Source organism: Haliotis asinina, chromosome 10 (assembly GCF_037392515.1).
Source record: "Haliotis asinina isolate JCU_RB_2024 chromosome 10, JCU_Hal_asi_v2, whole genome shotgun sequence".
NCBI classification, from domain to species: Eukaryota; Metazoa; Mollusca; class Gastropoda; order Lepetellida; family Haliotidae; genus Haliotis; species Haliotis asinina.
Genome location: NC_090289.1, coordinates 52102824 through 52112891, shown reverse-complemented (window position 1 = coordinate 52112891; position 10068 = coordinate 52102824).

Genomic DNA, 10068 nt, shown 5'->3' with positions numbered 1-10068 from the left:
CGCAGAACAAACGAAATCAGATGCGTATCAAATATTGGTAAGAATGCTGTGGAATGTTAGTTTTACCCATATATATTTCCAAATTACACATAGTACAATATTCTGTCTGCTGTTTTATTGTTAAACGAACTGATTTATGGTCTTGATATTCCAAAGCCAACATCTCGATATTATCCAGGCAAGAACTAAAACGAAATATGATTGCTAATGAAACCATATCGCAAAATCACACCGACATTTATGAAACAAACAAGCAGGCACTATGTGAAATGTTATTTTGATACAATCTTTCCATAAGCATCGATGATTTAACATGCAGATATATTATAAATAAGTGAGTACTCCTTGGCTCTCTGAAGTGTCGTCAAAGAATCGTACAGCAAATTCAAAGAAATTATATGTTGATAATTAAAAATGCCGTTCTCACCCGCGCTACACGGAGACAGTTTGTTGTTGTTGTTTTTATTCCCTGAGCAGTTCACATGATAACATTTGACAAAACAAGCCGGTAAATGCTTATTGCCTCAAATCACTGATATGCATGCCTGTACTCTACAAAGGGCGCGAGTCCAATCGCCCCAGGGACAAGACACCCCAGCAAATTTATTAAAAATGCCCCAGGGGGTTAGTCAAAGAGCCCTAATTTATGTAAAATGGTTAAATATAAGCCATAAATTCCCAGTGTTTTTGCCAACCTTCATATTATATTCTACATGTAATATTACACAGTATTTTATATGATAAATCTTCTATTAGTGATCTGATAAGAGGAAAAGTAATATTCATACATTGACAACGCAGTAACACCAGTTATGTGCATGCTATAACGCTTTTGTAAAGAACTACAAGAGTAAAACGAAAGATGCGAGACTTGTCTTCTGACATTTCCCCTCCGATGCAACTATCAAAAATTGTATTGAAGTTTTGATAATAATGCTTACTTGTGGGAGAGCTAACTGTATATTTGACGTGTCTAATGCCTAGTGCTTTATGTACAAATGTATGAACAAATGTGATGGGGACAAAATCAGACAATGTGTTGAATATATCGCTTGAAATATTAGGTACAAAAGCACTACGGACATTCTGGAACGAGCAGAACATGCATGTTATATGTATTTAATTAATGGAAATAACTGCGAAAGCATTTTCAGGTTTAACAAAGAGCATATAATCATTCTAGAGCAGAACACAATATACGATCTCTGTCCAAGGTGGGCGATTTTTCGCCATATTTACTAATCAATATCAAAATGTCGGAATGTTTTAGTGTGAAAATGCATGGATCCTGTGTACTTGGCTTCCAGGCAGCGGCCAGTCAACGTTTGTAGGATACTGACATATTTTCGGGAAATATTTGTCATGTTGTGTTTTGATGACATATTAATCAACCCCAAGACAAATATTTCTCTGCACACCCATGACCCATTGCAGTAAAAATGTCCCAATCTAAATGATAATGATCGTATTTTGTAATAAATCTGTCTGAAGGCCAGTAGTCGTTCTTTAGCTACAGTGGAGCTTGACACGACACAGTATCATGTAACTGTAAACAAACACACCAGGTGTCTACCTGTTACAGCAACCACTTTTCGATTATTTACAGACCATCGCCATATAGCTGGAATATTGCTGCACGTATCATGAAAGGACAACTAACCAATCAGGGGGTTTACTAAGATCTAATCTCTGAAATGAGTTTTTACAGAAACAAACATTCCCTAAATTTTGTTAATAAAGTATTACAAAAGGGAGCCCTGAGATTTTATTCGTTTTCCTGAAACTATGCTAATCAAGACTTGCCACATATTTCAGACTCGCAAGGGTTCTACTGAGTAAATTTGTTTCAGGGTCTCAATATGTCAGACTGGTCAACCTTGATCCCCTGATGAGTGAAAGAATCCGGAGCGAGGAGTGACGGGAACATTTGTGGAATGACATCTAAATACATAAACAGATTTGTGGTTTATGTGACCATTTTTCATAGCATCTTATAAGCCGAGTTCAAAGGAGTTCAATACTGCAGATTATTGCAAGACCAGTATTCAAATTTCCACACATACTTTCAGTTTTTCTGTTTCTAAAATATTCTATACGTTGTAAGCTCATAACGACTGTGTTAGCTGTCCTATTGTTGCCTGGATTAATACAAAATGTTGCATTTTTTACTTGCTTTTGTCCCATCTGTGTTAATTTTTACAGAGAAACAACAGTAAGAAAAGTCAGTGTCAGAATACCAGCGACCAGGTGAGTGGGCTGCAGGTAGGCTTGGTCATGATGTTCCTTTGCACGAACACCTGATGTTAATGATTTTCATTGATCCGATCATACATATCATTGTTTTGCCTTTCGCACCCAAGGAAACCGGAGTACACTGTAAAAGCATGGAGTAGAGGCTTGGTTCGGATCCTCAGTCTAAATACAAACAGTATTTGCCGTCAGATGGCATATAAACAGAGTCAAAAAGAAACTTTATATTCTTTCTCCTGGACACCATAAAAGAACAAGAGATGGTAAGATGATTAAATTGTTACTATTTCACTGCTGAGATCTGTGCGATGTACTCGATACACTGATAGTGCCACAATCAGTTCCATAAGGCGACACCGCCGTTCCAAAATATAGGTACATAGAATGTCAAGTCACTAGAATCGAAATTCGAAATTTCTCAGTTCAATATTGTGTATTCACCACTGCGAAACACCGTCTCCTCATCGACTGCCTGATGCTTATGAACACGTGGTTGGGGATTCTGCGCCATTGCTCTTGCAAGGCAGCGCCAAGTTCCTGCAAATTCTGAGGTTGGTTTCTAAGACCACGAAGCCTTCTCCCAAGTGCACCCCAAACGTGCTCTATTGGATTATGATCAGGGGACCTCGATTGCCAGTCCATGACGTTGATTCCAGCGTTTATAAGGAAATTTCGTTTCAACATTCCGGCATGCGGCCGACCAATATCATGCTGGAACTGTAGACATGGGCCATAAGCCGCCATGAAAGAAACGAGTTCAGGGGTGAGCATTTGCTCGCAATAAGCAGCAGTTTTGAGGTTTCCACGTATGACCAGAAGTCGGGAAAGGTTGTTCCCACAGAAAGCACCCTCACACCATGCCACTTCCGACCCAAATCTGCCGGCTTCATGTACACAACATTGGGCAAACCGTTCACGAAGTCGTCTCCAGACGCTATGCCTGCCATCAGCGAGTCTGAGGGTAAACCTGGATTCATCGCTGAAGACGACTCGATTCCAGTCTCTCTGGGTCCATCGGAGGTGACGTTGGGCCCACAGCAGACGCTGACGTTGATGAAACGGCGTCAATATTGGCCCACGATATGGACGTCGGGAATGGAGACTGGCAGCCCGCAACCGATTTCGAATGGTCTGTGAGGACAGTCGACCTCTAAACATCTCAACCTGGTTCGTGTAGCCGGCAAGAATCTGTCACGCAGGTGACGTTGTGCGACTTGACGGTCTTCTGCTCGTGACATCACACGTGGACGAACCGACCTTGGTCGATCAGAAGTGGTGCCAGTTTGTTGTAGACGACCTCGCAAGACATACACAGTACGAAGGCTGCATCCCATTGCTCTTGCGACGTTAATAACTGATCTTCCCGCTTGTAACATGCCAATGCGACGTTCACGTTGCACATTAGACAATCGTGTCATTTAAATACCCTGAGAACTGTAGTTTAAAAGCGTTTTTTCTCAATTCTTGAGGCCAATGCAAACACGTGCAGATGCAGAAAACTTCGATGCGAAGATCACGTGATCGACTGCACGTGCAAAACCTGATTTGGCATTAACGTCATTTGCACAACGAATGGATGGGTTTGAGTGGCTTTTGCTAACGGTTTTCTAGAGTCGAAAGATAGGGATCCCATTTCGGATGCATAGATGTATCATCAGGGAAAAGTTACTGATTATTTTTAAAAATTACATTTTGTGAACGTTCTTTCTTGACTGAGTATATTATACCCCTAAACTCCTCTAAGATTCCACTCCATGTTTAACAGTATGCACATATGAGCTCTGGATAGTTAATGGAGACTTGTTATTGTCAGACGTCGTCATTCTGTATTGCCGAGACTGGTAGCAATATGTCCGTTTCTGCACGTTCTAACCAGGAATCTACAGAACTCGCATGTCGGTCTTTTGAGAGAATATACTTTGCAGAATCCTCACAACCTTAATATTATAAAAATAAACAAGATCTATTGTTTGCCACCTACTTTTCCGCAGGGTGACTGAAGAGAATAAAAATGTAAAGGGGTCATGGAACCACGCACCCTAAGTCCACAATAATCGGTAGGTCCACACTGCCTCAACTCTGAGGTCTGTCCATATGTGCAGAGTTCACAGGCTAGAGTCCGGCTTGTGTTCTTCTCGTTCTGTCCCGTGCACGGGTTTTACCGATTGTTTACCCTTCTCTTCCTCTTCCTCTCTAATTTGTGGATGTCAGCTGTGAGAGTTTTAGGAAGTGACAATATGTTATGAAGTCAAAGTCAAATCAGAATGCAGGACAACCAGAGGCGACATCTATGTTATAGTCTGTAGTACAACGTTATCTGTCTGCGTCTCAGTGAACAGAAAAGGTGTTTACCAAATGGAAATGAAATATCTCCAGATCTGGAATCATCTCATGTTTATATAAAGAACATGAAAACAACATTCCTGTTTGTGCCACAGTGGGGAAGAGTGAGTGAGTTTTACGCCGCTTTAGCATTATTCCGTGCAGCAACATCACGGCATGGGGATACCAGGCATAGGCTACTCCACTGACCCCGGAGGAAAAACAGGTACAATGGTTTGTTTTGTTTGATATTTGACAGCGCTCCAAGCGGTAAGTAATTAAGCCTGGACCAGACAACCCAATGACTAACACCACAACCATTGATCTTTCAAGGTGTTTACTGGACAGTGGCAGATAAGAAAGAGTGGCAGGCAGTAAAGAAAACAGGGCTATATGAGGTTAACACCGTTTACGTTTTGTACACATATTATTCATAAAGCTTCACGGACGCGTGATATTTTTCCAGTGGTTATTGATGAAAGAGTAATATATACTGAACATCATTGAAAACGCACCACCCCTAAAATTGTGGATTTCTAAGAGCAGAAGTGAGCAATCTATGTAAATTTTACATATTTGTGTAGACCAATGTTTGATAAAGAAAAGAAGCAAAAAACAATCAAGCAAAACAGTGAAGATTTAATGCAGCTGACAATGAAATAAAGATGGGGTCAAAATGGAAAGTCAGTAGCGTGTATGACCCCCGTTAGCAGCAACACAAGCTGTGCAACGTCTCCTCATTGAACGGATAAGTCTCTGAATAAAGTCCTGAGGCACTGCATTCCACTCTTGCTGCAAGGCATTGTCGAGTTCCCCAAGGTTGTTGATCTGCGGACGACGTGCGAGGCGTTGGCCGATGTAATCCCACAAGTGTTCGATGGGTGACAAATCTGGTGACAATGCAGGCCAATGAAGTAGAGGAATGTTGTTGTTAGCCAGATACTGTATCGAAACACGTGCAGTGTGGGCTCGTGCATTGTCATGTTGAAATGTGTGCAGATCTTGATGCTGGTGAAAGAAGGGAACGACGTTGTTCTGAAGAATGTTGTCACGGTAGTAAACGGCATTCACTCTGCCACGACAAACAATCAGAGCGGTTCTGTGGTGATAACTTATCCCTCCCCACACCATAATGCTGTCTCCACCCCACCGATCGGTTTGCACAACACAATCCTGATGATAACGTTCACCCCGTCGACGCCATACCCGTAGACGCCCGTCAGCATTTCGCAAGTGAAAACGCGACTCGTCGGAGAACACCACACCATGCCAACGTCGTAACAACCACACACGATGCTGTTCAGCCCATTGTCGGCGTTCACGGCGATGCCTGTCAGTCAGGAGGGGTCCAACGTAAGGGCGTCGACAACGTAACCCTGCCGCACGGAGACGGCGTCGGACGGTGGAAGCGCTGATCAAACCACGTCGACCCTGGACAGCGTTGGCGGTTCTGGCAGCGGGCAAGGTTCGATCCCGAATATGGCGCCGTACAATGTCTCGATCTTGACGAGGGGTGGTAACACGTGCCTGACCTGGGCGTTGCCGGTCCCTGCTGGTTCCTGTTTGTTGGTATCTGTTAGCAAGCCTCAGAATGGTCGAATGATGACACCCAAATCGTCGTGCAATGTTTCTGCTTGAAGCGCCGACCTGCAACATACCCAAGGCCTGTTCTCGTTCCTCTGGTGACAATCTTGGCATGGCGAAAAAACTTTACTTACGAAAGTACTGCGAAAATGAGAACGGTTTTGTGCCGAAGGTCATTTATACCCCTGAACAGCATGCTTTCTGCATGCAATTTGTGCCCTTCGTGTGTGATGTGCATGAATTTTGTTGTTTTCATGTGATGTGTTCGATGATGTGTTCGAACGATCCGTTTTTTACTGTTATTTACGATCTAGTGTGTTAGTATCGAAATTCCCACCATTAATTTTCCATTTCCAAAAGATTCTATTGCCTTATTTCAAAATTTACAGGTGGTGCGTTTTCAATGATGTTCAGTATAGTAATATGTAACAAAACTCGAAATTATATACTGACATATAGTAGCTTTTTGATGGACAGACCAAATAACATAAATCGAAGCCAATCAGACATTGCATCTGGCCACTCATTGTTTCTGTTGATGCAGTTTTTGTAAACTCTATAGTCGCATTTATAGTGAGCGAGAGATTTTAGTTTTACGCCGCGCTCAGCAATATTCCAGCTATATGGCGGCGGTCTATAGGTAATGGAGTCTGGACCAGACAATCCAGTCATCAACGGCATCGATCGGCGCAATTGGGAACCGATGACATGTGTCAACCATGTTATCATGCCTTAACACCTGATTCGGTTAGTGGTGTTTTTGAGTAACTTTATAAGCCACTGTAATTGTGATACATGGTTATTGCAATGTATTTTTTCAAATAACATCTCGTTCACGTTTTGTGCACATTTTATCCAAAAGGTTCGCGAACGCTTCATATTTTTTTTCATATATCTGTGGTTATTGATGACTTAGTAGCATGAAAGACCCTTATTATCTTTTGGGTAATGTTCTTTATGCGATTTTCAGGTGTGGAAATTGTTCCGGACAGAGTTCCTTTCGTTCCCCGATATTCTCTTATATTCTCTTATCATTGTTGTTTTCGGTTGGGGGCTCGGCACTATACATAATTCATTTCTTTATCGATTGAGTGAGATTTGTTTTACGCCTCATTTACCAGCATTCCAACAATATCACGTTTGGGGACACGACACCAGAAATGGGCTTTACTTATTGTATTCATGCGGGGAATCGAACCCAGGTCTTCGGCGTTTAATATGCAAACGCTTTAAGCACAAGGTTAACCCACCGATTCATTTTTGAGTAACTGTTTAACAACTTCTAAAACATGAAGTGAGAAAGATATGTAGCGTAGCACTGCCACTGTATAGCAGCATTTACATATATGTATTGTGTGAGTGAGTTAAGTTTTACGCAGCTTTTGCCAACATTCAGTCAATATCACAGCAGTCCAGCGTTCTTGGGTACATGAAGCCTGTTTATATGAAAAGACATAAGTACTATTTCGTGTCAACGAAATATGTGATTACGCTTTTTATTATCCATACAGTGAAACATAACCGAGTACTTACAAATCATGTTGCACACGTGTAATAAACCCTAACACGAATTTCATTGGTCAGTTATCCGACCATGACCTCGATGACCCCATTGGAATGTGGAACTACTTTTTTCATTCAAAACTTTTTACTACGAACGTTCAGTCTCGGTACTACGAGAACAGACCAATGAAAAGTTATCAAATACAAAACTTTATAAACAAACAATTTTTCACACACCGTGTTTATTGATATGAGATTTCAAGAAATGGTAAAAATAATCTGGGCTCGATGAAGACAAGTGGAGCACACGTCACACGTCACTGGCGACAAACGTCTAACTAATCACAGTGCCGCAAATTTGATTCAGAAGTTGCAAGACAATAACGTCGATTCAACGCAAATCATGCAAGTGTCTGGACATAAAAATGTACAGAGTTGGAACAATTATTCACGCCTTTCTGATGCACAACACTCGGGAAGTAGGAAATCTGTTGTCTTCGACCGGAAATCAGCCTGTCTGTTTCCATGCTCGCGTCGCGCCTCTTCAATCGTTGCGTCATCGGCAGTCTGTCCGAAATAAATCGAACATCCCAAAGCATGTCGTACACAAACACAAGCAAAGCTTTGTCTAGTGATGTTGTTCACACTATCTTCAGAGGTCCAATATACGGGGGAACATTCCACATCAAAACTGACAAGTCTTTTATGGCTGTGAGACCCTGCCGTTAGAAACCGTCGCCGTGTTGCTGGCTCTCCTCTCAGTGACTCCTCTGACGACGAAAAATTTTCCCATTAACAATCTTTCCAGTTACACAATTCTTACACTTACTTACGTTGATAAAGATTAAATTTCAATCCAAAATGTGTCTGTATTTTTTGTCTTCGTGCAGGAGTAGCTGTCAATATGTCGCGCTCTTTTCTTAGTAGCATTACACGGGAGTTTACGTCCATTGTACTGATCACTGTATTCTTACGCGACCTTGACCTGCAGCTGATTTCATTTTACGTGGGGTTGTTTTAAAAAAAAAGTTAGATACAAATGGATAATAAAGAAATTAACACACACGCGAGTGTGTCATATTGTTTTTACGAAACTCGTGTCGGGAAATATGTATTTTTTTCTAACACTCGCTCGTGTATTAATCTCTATGCCTGCACTAATTAGTATAACTTAAAAACAGGTGTCGGTTCTCTCCTAACAATGCAATATGGCAGTTCAAATTCCATCTATGCATTTGAGAACGCACAGTGCTAAAAAGTTTTGCTTCAGTTAAACTATGCTCAAATCTCTCGAAGAAGGCACGAATCCCCGCCTGGTGTTCAACCTCCTGCGCGAGCTCGATCGGAGCTTGCTGCACGTGCTAGCACGTTTTCTACCCAGGTTGTGTTCGGGCGACCATTTTTTGTTCTTCATAATTATTTGTGAGTGGGTGAGTTGGGTTTTACGCCACATTTACCAATATTCCATCAATATCACGGCGATGGACACCGGAAATGGGCTTCACATATTGTACCTATGTGGGTCTTCGAATTCGACGTGACTAGCATACGCTTTAAACACTCACTGTCGCTCTTGGTGAGTGAGCTACGTTTTGCGCCTTTTTTCAATATTCCAGCAGTATATCACCGCTGGTTCATAATCTTAAGGCGAACACGTACTGGTCTATTAAATCGCTCATTGCCTTCACAGATTACGGATGCGACTCCGTGATCGAACCTGATCATGGCCCATCTAGACGGCCTGCGGTTGAAGGCATGAATACCATCTGAAGGTCACGCTGACACAAACTGATCCAGGGCACACGGTAAAACCGCCCGATCCTTATTTTAGACAACCCATATACCAGAAGCATGGCCTGTTTTCGTAATCCTGTGGATGACACACCAGCTAGGTGTGGTCAGAATACAGGGAGGAAAAATCCTATACCGACTTATAGTCCTTATGATCGACAGACCAAATAACATTACTCGAGGCTGATCAGACATGGCACCTGTGGCACTCATAATTTCAGATGATGCAGGTTTTGTGAACCCCAGTAGTGTTTATAGTGAGTGAGTTTAGTTTTACGCCGCACTAAGCAATTGTCCAGCTATATCGTGGTGTGTAAATAATCGATTCTGGACCAGACAGTCCAGTGATCAACAGCAGGAGCATCGATCAGCGCAATTGGGAACCGATGACGTGTCAACCACTTAGCGATTCCATTACTCAGTCATGTTTTAAGTAAGCTGTCACGTACTTACCACCAGAGACCATATAATATGTTCTGTGATACTTCACGAACATGAATACATGGTGATTGCAATGTATTTTCGCTAAACAAGATCTCGTTTTGTTAATTCCTCCATTTTTTATCTATTTATTTTTTTATATTTTTATTTTGCGCATTTAAGAGGCTGTGTAACACG